Source organism: Cetorhinus maximus, chromosome 29 (assembly GCF_964194155.1).
Source record: "Cetorhinus maximus chromosome 29, sCetMax3.hap1.1, whole genome shotgun sequence".
NCBI lineage: Eukaryota > Metazoa > Chordata > Chondrichthyes > Lamniformes > Cetorhinidae > Cetorhinus > Cetorhinus maximus.
In genome coordinates, this window is record NC_135907.1 from 6,791,192 (window position 1) to 6,799,000 (window position 7,809).

The 7,809-nt window shown below is 51.5% G+C and overlaps 1 non-coding gene across 1 annotated transcript; it reads right to left on the minus strand.

Annotated features, from left to right (window-relative positions):
• Window positions 1-2,587: 2,587 nt before the first annotated feature.
• Window positions 2,588-2,750, minus strand: LOC144669883 (U1 spliceosomal RNA). Its single transcript, XR_013573783.1, has one exon. It is a non-coding gene; the product is annotated as a U1 spliceosomal RNA (small nuclear RNA).
• Window positions 2,751-7,809: the final 5,059 nt, after the last annotated feature.

Genomic DNA, 7,809 nt, shown 5'->3' on the forward strand with positions numbered 1-7,809 from the left:
GTATGGGCAATCCCCTCAGTCACAGCAGACACGGGCCCACACCCTCAGTACCAAGTGGAGAACATTGGGTTAATCTGAGACAATGACTCCCTCCGGTACTACCCCATAGATATGCATGCCATATGCAAGAATCAGGGCATACACGGGGAATCACTGAGCGGGTGCAGGAGGAAAGGTAGCCTCACAATTAGCTCCCATCCAGTTGGAACGGGGGGGGGGGTGCTGGACAAATGCGGGTACAACCGAACGGAGGGTTGTATATTAGAAATTACCCACAGAGAAAACCATCACACCCGCTCAGGATACAAGGGAACCCCGGCTCCCAGTTACTATCAGACACGCGTGAATGATGTACGTCCAACAAAGGGGTCAGGTCTCAGTCAACCCCTCCGACACACTCCACCATGCCCTGGAACACTATGACGAACCTAAGCAGGCCCCAATTCCCAACCTTCCCGAAAGTCTGACAAAGTTGAAAGGTGTCTTACGAAAGGTGAGGAATCAGCATTACGTGTTACAGGCGGTGTTTAAAAGGCTAATCAATGATATGGAAGAGCACTTGAGAGATCCGACATGGTGGGAGCAAGTGTGGGAATGGGGGCTGAATGCGGACATACACCCCTGGATAAGAATAAGCTCTCATATACTCGTCGCAGTGCAGCTAGTGTTAGCATTGTTTAACTCTAATTCTTTCAATGTCTTCTCCAGACAATCCAAAAAGTACCAGGAGACCATGAGTGGCGTACTGAGAGGCTGCGAGGAGACATTTGCGTTACATTATGGGACCAGCAACACTCACACACACACAGATTACACAATCCACACTGACATCACTAAAAATCACAGACGGAATCTCAGTAACAATCCACATGCTTTGCACAGTCTTGTGTTGGGGGTTTAGTGTTTGATATTTCGAACTGCAGTGACATTCCCGACAAGATGAGTTAAAGTTTTAACCTTAACCAGAAAATGGCTGAAACATTGTTTTCCTGGGATGAACACGTCAAAGGACAGGAAGAATCAGAAAGTTGTCCTGCCCTGGGATTAACATATCAATGGACAGGCCTCCTGGGGAGCAGATTGAGAGACATCCCAACATGCCAGGGGTGGAGTCTGCAAACTGCTCATTCAGGATATACCTGGCTAGGAACCCAATCCGAAAACCGCCTCCAGAGTGCGGAGCTAGTCCCCACTCTGGCTTAATGTGCGTGTGTGTTCCCTCTGTCTCAATCTGCTTTATAACTCTTTGACTTGTTTGTATTTGGATGTTGCTGAGTTGTAACTGAGAGTGAATCATTGGCTCTTGCGTTATTTTGTTTGAAAATGTTCTTTGCTCTCTGTTTTAATGGAATTAATTTTCTCCCCCACCCCTCAAAGAATTTTTATTTTGAAACCTGCAATCTGAAGATCCAGACTGGGACAAGGACTCTTCTTCTTCAGGAGTTTCCTGAGACCTTCTCCAAGGCCGTGCCCCATGGGCCCACGTGAGTTTGTGTCCGTTTCTTACCCTGAGATTTAATTTCCTCTCCGGGACCCTGGTTTTCGGTGGCTCCGGTTAACCAGTTCCTGTTGGACTGTGGGCCTGGAGTTTCAAAAAGAAAATCCTGGGGTTAAAGTAGCCCAGCCTTGCAATCTAAAACTTACATGTTAGCCTCCAGTGTGTGAGGAACAGGAGCCCCACAAGAGGAAATGAAAAGTCCTAAAGTGAAGCTGCCTAAAATCTTGTTATAATTCAGGGACAATGCGTGTATTTTGGGCTGTGCGATCATTCTGACGGTTAAACGGGATTCCCGGTGGTCATTTTACTGAGGGTTTAGATTTCTATCTGCCTTTCTCCAGTTTTCTTTCTGTTTATTTCTTCGCTTTGCGCTATTTAAGCCTTCAAGGAATAATCACAGGTGAATTGATGGGCCTACAGCAGGGCAAGTGAGCTGCAGAAGGGGCAGGGAAAGACTTTTACACATGAGGAGAGGGGGCAGGAGTTTCAGAAGGTAGGAGTCACACAGGGGGCTGATTAAGGGGGAGATTATACAGAGGGGGTGGGAGGCTGCTGTTCGTTTCGGAGGGGGATAATTAGAATGAACATGGGGACAGGGTGCTTGTTCATGTTTGAAATAGTGAGGGGTCGCTGCTACATGTTTAAAATGGTGAATGCATATGAGTTAATAGCTGATATGAGTTTGTATTTATACAGACGTCCAGATAGATAGGGGGTGGGGCGGTGCTGGGAGTGCGGGGACTGTTGTGATGGTGGGTTGGGTGTTAGATGGGGGTTGTTTGAGAGAGATTTTTGAGTGGGCAAACGCGGGGTTAAAAATGGCGCGAGTAATTTGGCGGCCACGAAACAAACGGTCTGGCGAAAATGATGCATAGATGGAATAATTGTCGGCTGATAATGACAGGGAGGAAAAGAATGGGGGTTGGATAATATTTGCGAGGAGGAAAGAAAAAGCTAAATAACCAGTCCAGTATAGATTTTGAAGAGCACACATTGGGGGTTATATATTTCTTTTTTCAGAAAAGGTTGCTGACAGGAAATAGAAGAGAAAATGAAAGATATGATGAAATCTATTTTTTGAATTGTGAATCGGGGAGAGCGCAAACGCAGTCCCCCACTACCACAAATTTTACAGTCGAGTATCCCGCATTTGGGGACATCGCAGGCGTCAGCACACCCGAAGTGCAATGGGCTAGCATCGTCCTGGGAGAACCTTTTTTTTTTGCAAAAATATACTTTATTCATAAAATATCTTCAACCACATTCCAAACCATTTCAAAAACACCATTACAAGGGTACAATCCGGTTCAACTTTAACAAAATGTATCACCAGGTGCATCAGTACAAACAATATTACAATCATTTACAGGCTTTCACTTTGAGCTGTACAGCCCGAGGGGCTCTAAACAGTTCCCAGTCTCTCGGTGCGCTGTGGCAGAAAGGTCTTAGACAGCGGCCCTTCCCCATTGCGCTTTTGCAGCAGCTGCCCCAAGCTTTAGTGCGTCCCTCAGCACGTAGTCCTCGGCCTTGGAATGTGCCAGTCCGCAACACTCGGTCGGGGACAACTCTTTGCGCTGGAAGACCAACAAGTTTCGGGCAGACCAAAGCGCGTCTTTCACCGAGTTGATGATCCTCCAGCTGCAGTTGATGTTTGTCTCGGTGTGTGTCGCTGGGAACAGCCCGTAGAGCACAGAGTCCTGTGTCACAGAACTGCTCGGGATGAACCTCGACAGCAACCACTGCATCTCTCTCCAGATCTTCTTTGCAAAGGCACCAACTACAAGGATGTGAACAACGGTCTCATACCGACCACAGCCACCTCAAGGGCAACATGCCAAGGGGGTGAGACTCCTGACTTTGACAGTCTGCTCGGGGAACCATCCCACAGGGTCCACCCTCTCCTTTTCCCTCAGGGCCTCTAAGACGTTACGTGCTGACCACTGCCTGATGGACTTGTGGTCAAAGGTGTTTTTCTGCATAAATTTTTCCACCAGGGACAGGTGGTACGGCACGGTCCAACTACTTGGAGCGTTCCGCGGCAGCGTGGCCAGACCCATCCTTCGCAACACCGGGGACAGGTAGAACCTCAGCACGTAGTGACACTTGGTGTTTGCGTACTGAGGGTCTACGCACCGCTTGATGCAGCCACACACAAAGGTGGCCATCAGTATGAGGGCGATGTTGGGCACGTTTTTTTCCCCTTTATCTAGAGGCTTGTACATCGCGTCTCTGCGGACACGATCCATTTTCGACCTCCAGATAAAGCGGAAGATGGCTCGAGTGATCGCCACCACGCAGGAGTGTGGAATGGGCCAGACCTGCGCCACGTACAGCAACAGCGAGAGTGCCTCACACCTGATGACCAGGTTCTTACCCGCAATGGAGAGGGAGCGTCGCTCCCACATGCCCAGTTTCCTTTTCACCATAGACACTCGCTCCTTCCAGTTTCTAACGCATGCCCTGGTCCCTCCGAACCATATCCCCAGCACCTTCAGGCCGTCAGCCCTGACAGTGAAGGGGACAAAGGATCGGTCAGCCCAGTTCCCAAAGAACATGGCCTCGCTCTTCCCACGATTTACCTTGGCTCCCGAGGCCAGTTCGAACTGGTCGCAAATGTGGATCAGTCTGCGCACCGACAGCGGATCCGAGCAGAAGACGACGACATCGTCCATGTACAGGGAGGCTTTTACCTGAGTGCCTCCACTGCCTGGGATCGTCACTCCTCTTATGCCCGGATCCTTCCTGATGGACTCGGCCAAGGGTTCTATGCAACACACGAAAAGAACAGGCGAGAGAGGTCAGCCCTGCCTGACTCCAGATTTAATCGGAAAGCTATCTGTTTCCCACCCATTGATTGAGACTGCGCTACTGATGTTAGTGTAGAGCAGTTGGATCCAATATCGAATTCCCTCCCCAAACCCCATTTTGGAAAGCACATCCACCACGTAGGTGTGCGATATTCTGTCAAAGGCCTTCTCCTGATCCAGGCTGATGAGGCAAATGTCCACACCCCTATCCTGCACATAGGCAATCGTATCCCTGAGCAGCGCCAGGCTGTCAGAGATCTTCCTGCCCGGCACAGTGCAGGTCTGGTCATGGTGTATCACCAATTCCAGAGCGGATTCGACCCGATTGGCGATGACCTTGGACAGAATCTTATAGTCCACATTCAACAGTGAAATGGGTCGCCAAATTCTAATTTCCTCCCTTTCTTCCTTGTGCTTGTAGATGAGGGTGATGATGCCTTTCCTCATGGATTCTGACATGCTGCCGGCCAGGAGCATACTCTCGTACACTTCTAGTAGGTCTGGGCCCTTCCAGTCCCACAGAGCCGAATACAACTCCACCGGCAAGCCGTCGCTTCTGGGGAGATTTACTCTTCTCGAAGGACTCAAGGGCCTAAGTCAGTTCGTCAGGAGTTCGCGGTTTGTCAAGCCTCTCCCGTGTACTGTCGACTAAGACCTCCGTGATAGAGGACAAGAAGGACTGGGAGGCCGTGCTGCCCGTGGGCTTCACGTCATACAATCCGGCATAAAACGATTTGCTGATCCTCAAAATGTCGGACTGCGCTGACTTTACTGAGCCGTCTTCTTCCTTCAGGCTGCTGATCACAGAGCTCTCTCTCTGTACCTTTTCGAAGAAGAAACGTGAGCACGTCTCATCCTGCTCCACGGAGCGCGCTCCGGAATGGAAGATGTTCTTGGAGGCAAAGGGCTAGGCTTGCTGGCTCTTCACCTCTTAGAGTTCCTCCTTGACATCGACCCCCACCGACTGCAGCCGGAGCAGATTCTGCATGTATTTCAGGAGTCGGGACATTTCCCTCTGTTCCTTTCTAGCTTTCTGGGTGCCTTTGACGATGAAAAACCTCTTGATGTTTCCCTTGATCGCTTCCCACCAATGTGTCAGGGACTCAAAGAGGGGTTTCATGGTTCTCCAACCTTTGTAATCCCTCTTGAGCTCCTCAATGTTCTCTGGGGTCAGCAGTTGCACGTTTAGCTTCCATGCCCCCCTGTCCACCCTCTGGTCTTCCTCTAAGTGACAGTCAACCAGTAGGAGGCAGTGGTCAGAGAACACCGGCTTGACATCGGTGGATCTGACTGCGAATGCGCGGGACACAAACAGTTAGTCTATCCTGAAACGGATGGACCCGTCTGGTCGCGACCGGGTGTATCTATGCTGTGCTCAGTCTGCAGGGTTGCTGAAGACGTCGTGCAGCTTGGCATCCTTAACTGTTTCCATCGGGGATCTGGACGTAGCGTCCAACCTTCTGTCGGCCCTGCCGGATCGTCCAGCCGCATCGATGTTGCAGTTGAAGTCACCGCCCACAATGACCGGCCTGGACGTCACCAACAGCAGTGGGAGCTGCTGAAAAACCGCCAGCCGGGCGGTCTTTTGTGCCGGGGCATACACGTTAATTAACCGGAGTGGAGCATTCTTGTACATTACTTTTGCTACGAGGAGGCACCCACCCATGACCTCCTTAACCTCGGAGACAGTGAAGTTGCCTCCCCGCAGCAGAATACCAAGGCCGGAGGAACGAGAGTCGTATCCGTCCGATCAGATCGATGGCCCGTATGACCACCACCGTGACCATTGTCTGTAGTAGCTGAGGTGCGGTATCGCACACTCCTGCAGAAACAACAGGTCAGCTTTGACCTTGGCAAGGTAATCCAAGGTCGCTACACATCGCGTAGTTGATTTAATGCTATGCACATTTATGGATACCATCTTTACACCCATTTTAAAGCATTTAGTCTCTTACCAAACCTGTTGCCTCTGAGAGTCCCAGGCCTTTGGTCTGCTCCTGCATACCCATAGTGTTTACAAATTGCCTCACTTTGGATGGGCTGAGGAAACTGTCCTGAACATCCCCATTGGCAATGTTCTGCTCAGGTGGCATCTGGGGTTCGTGCAGAGAATGGGATTTGAAATGTCCTCTGTTGGAGAAGCTTCTCCAATCCTCTCCCTCTCTGGGGCGTTGCTACTCCCGGCTTCCCGGAGCTGGGGTGCGCTGAGCGCCTCACTGCTCCCAGATTCCTGGGGCTGGGATGCGCTGGCCTCTTCGGGTTGTGGGCAAAGTTGGGGTGCGCTGGTCTCCTCATTGTCTCCAATGTTCTGGAGCTCAGGTGTCTCGTCCTCCAACTCCCTAGAGCTTTGCCGCTTCTTCTGCAGGTGTCGCCCAGGCACTTCTTCGTCCGAAGAGCAGCTGCCCTTGTTATCCGTGTCGGATGGGAGACGCCTCTTGCCTCTTGTCTGGGAAGTGGCTTGGTCCCTTCTTCCTTTTGGCTCTCTTCACCAGCTGCCACTCCCCCTGCTGATTTTCCGCTGCTTCCTCCTCCTCCATTGATTCGCTCTCCTGAGGAGTGGGAGGTTCAGGGGGCAGTGCTGTTGATCGGTTGTCTGCTGCCTCAATCTTTTCCTCCACCTTGTCTCTCCCTGTGTCCTCCTTTGTCCCCTTGTTTTCACTGGGGGCCATGGTGGTTGGAGTGTTGCAAGTGTCCTTGGTAGTGGTGACTCGAAGCATTTCTGCTGCTTCCCCCTCTTTGGCTTTGGCTGCCTGTGCATAATTGAGGCAGCGTTTGGGGCAGGTCCTGTAGAGGTGAGCTGCCTCGCCACACAGGTTGCAGCTCTTAGTCTGTTTGCAATCCTTTGTCTGGTGCCCTTCCTGTTTGCAGTTCTTGCAGAGGGCGCCGATGCAGTTGGCCGCCACATGACCAGACTTGCCGCATGAGCAACAAAGTTTGGGTTGCCCAGCGTAAACAAAGTAGCCATGGCTTCTCCCGATAGCGAAGCTGGAAGGAGGGTGGAAGATGGTTCCCTTACCGTCGGGGTCTTGAGCGTGACCTTAACCTGGCGTTTGCATGTCCAAATCCTGAAGGCGTCTCTATCCTCGCTGGAGCTCCCAACTTTGTTGACGTACCTGGCGAGGAAGGTGAACACGTCGGCGACAGGGTCGTAGGGGTTACAGAGACGCACCGTCACCACATGGTCCCGTTGCAACGGCGGAGCAAAGAGCGGCTCCACCGTCAGGATCTTCATCTCCGGCTGGTCTCTGTTCTCCTCGAACACCTTCAGGAACGTGACGCAAGCTGCCACTCGCTTGAAAGTCACATCGAAATGTCCAGCGCTTGGGAAGTCTTGCAGGGAGTAGATCTCCTCCGCTTCAAATCCACATGCCTTCAACAGGATCCGCTTGATGAAGAAGGCCCGATCCATGGGTGCTCCTCCTTCGCTGCCCTTCACCGTCACCCGAACAGTGTTACGTACCCCATCATATGGGGCTCGACTGGTTATAGCCATCGCTTCACGAC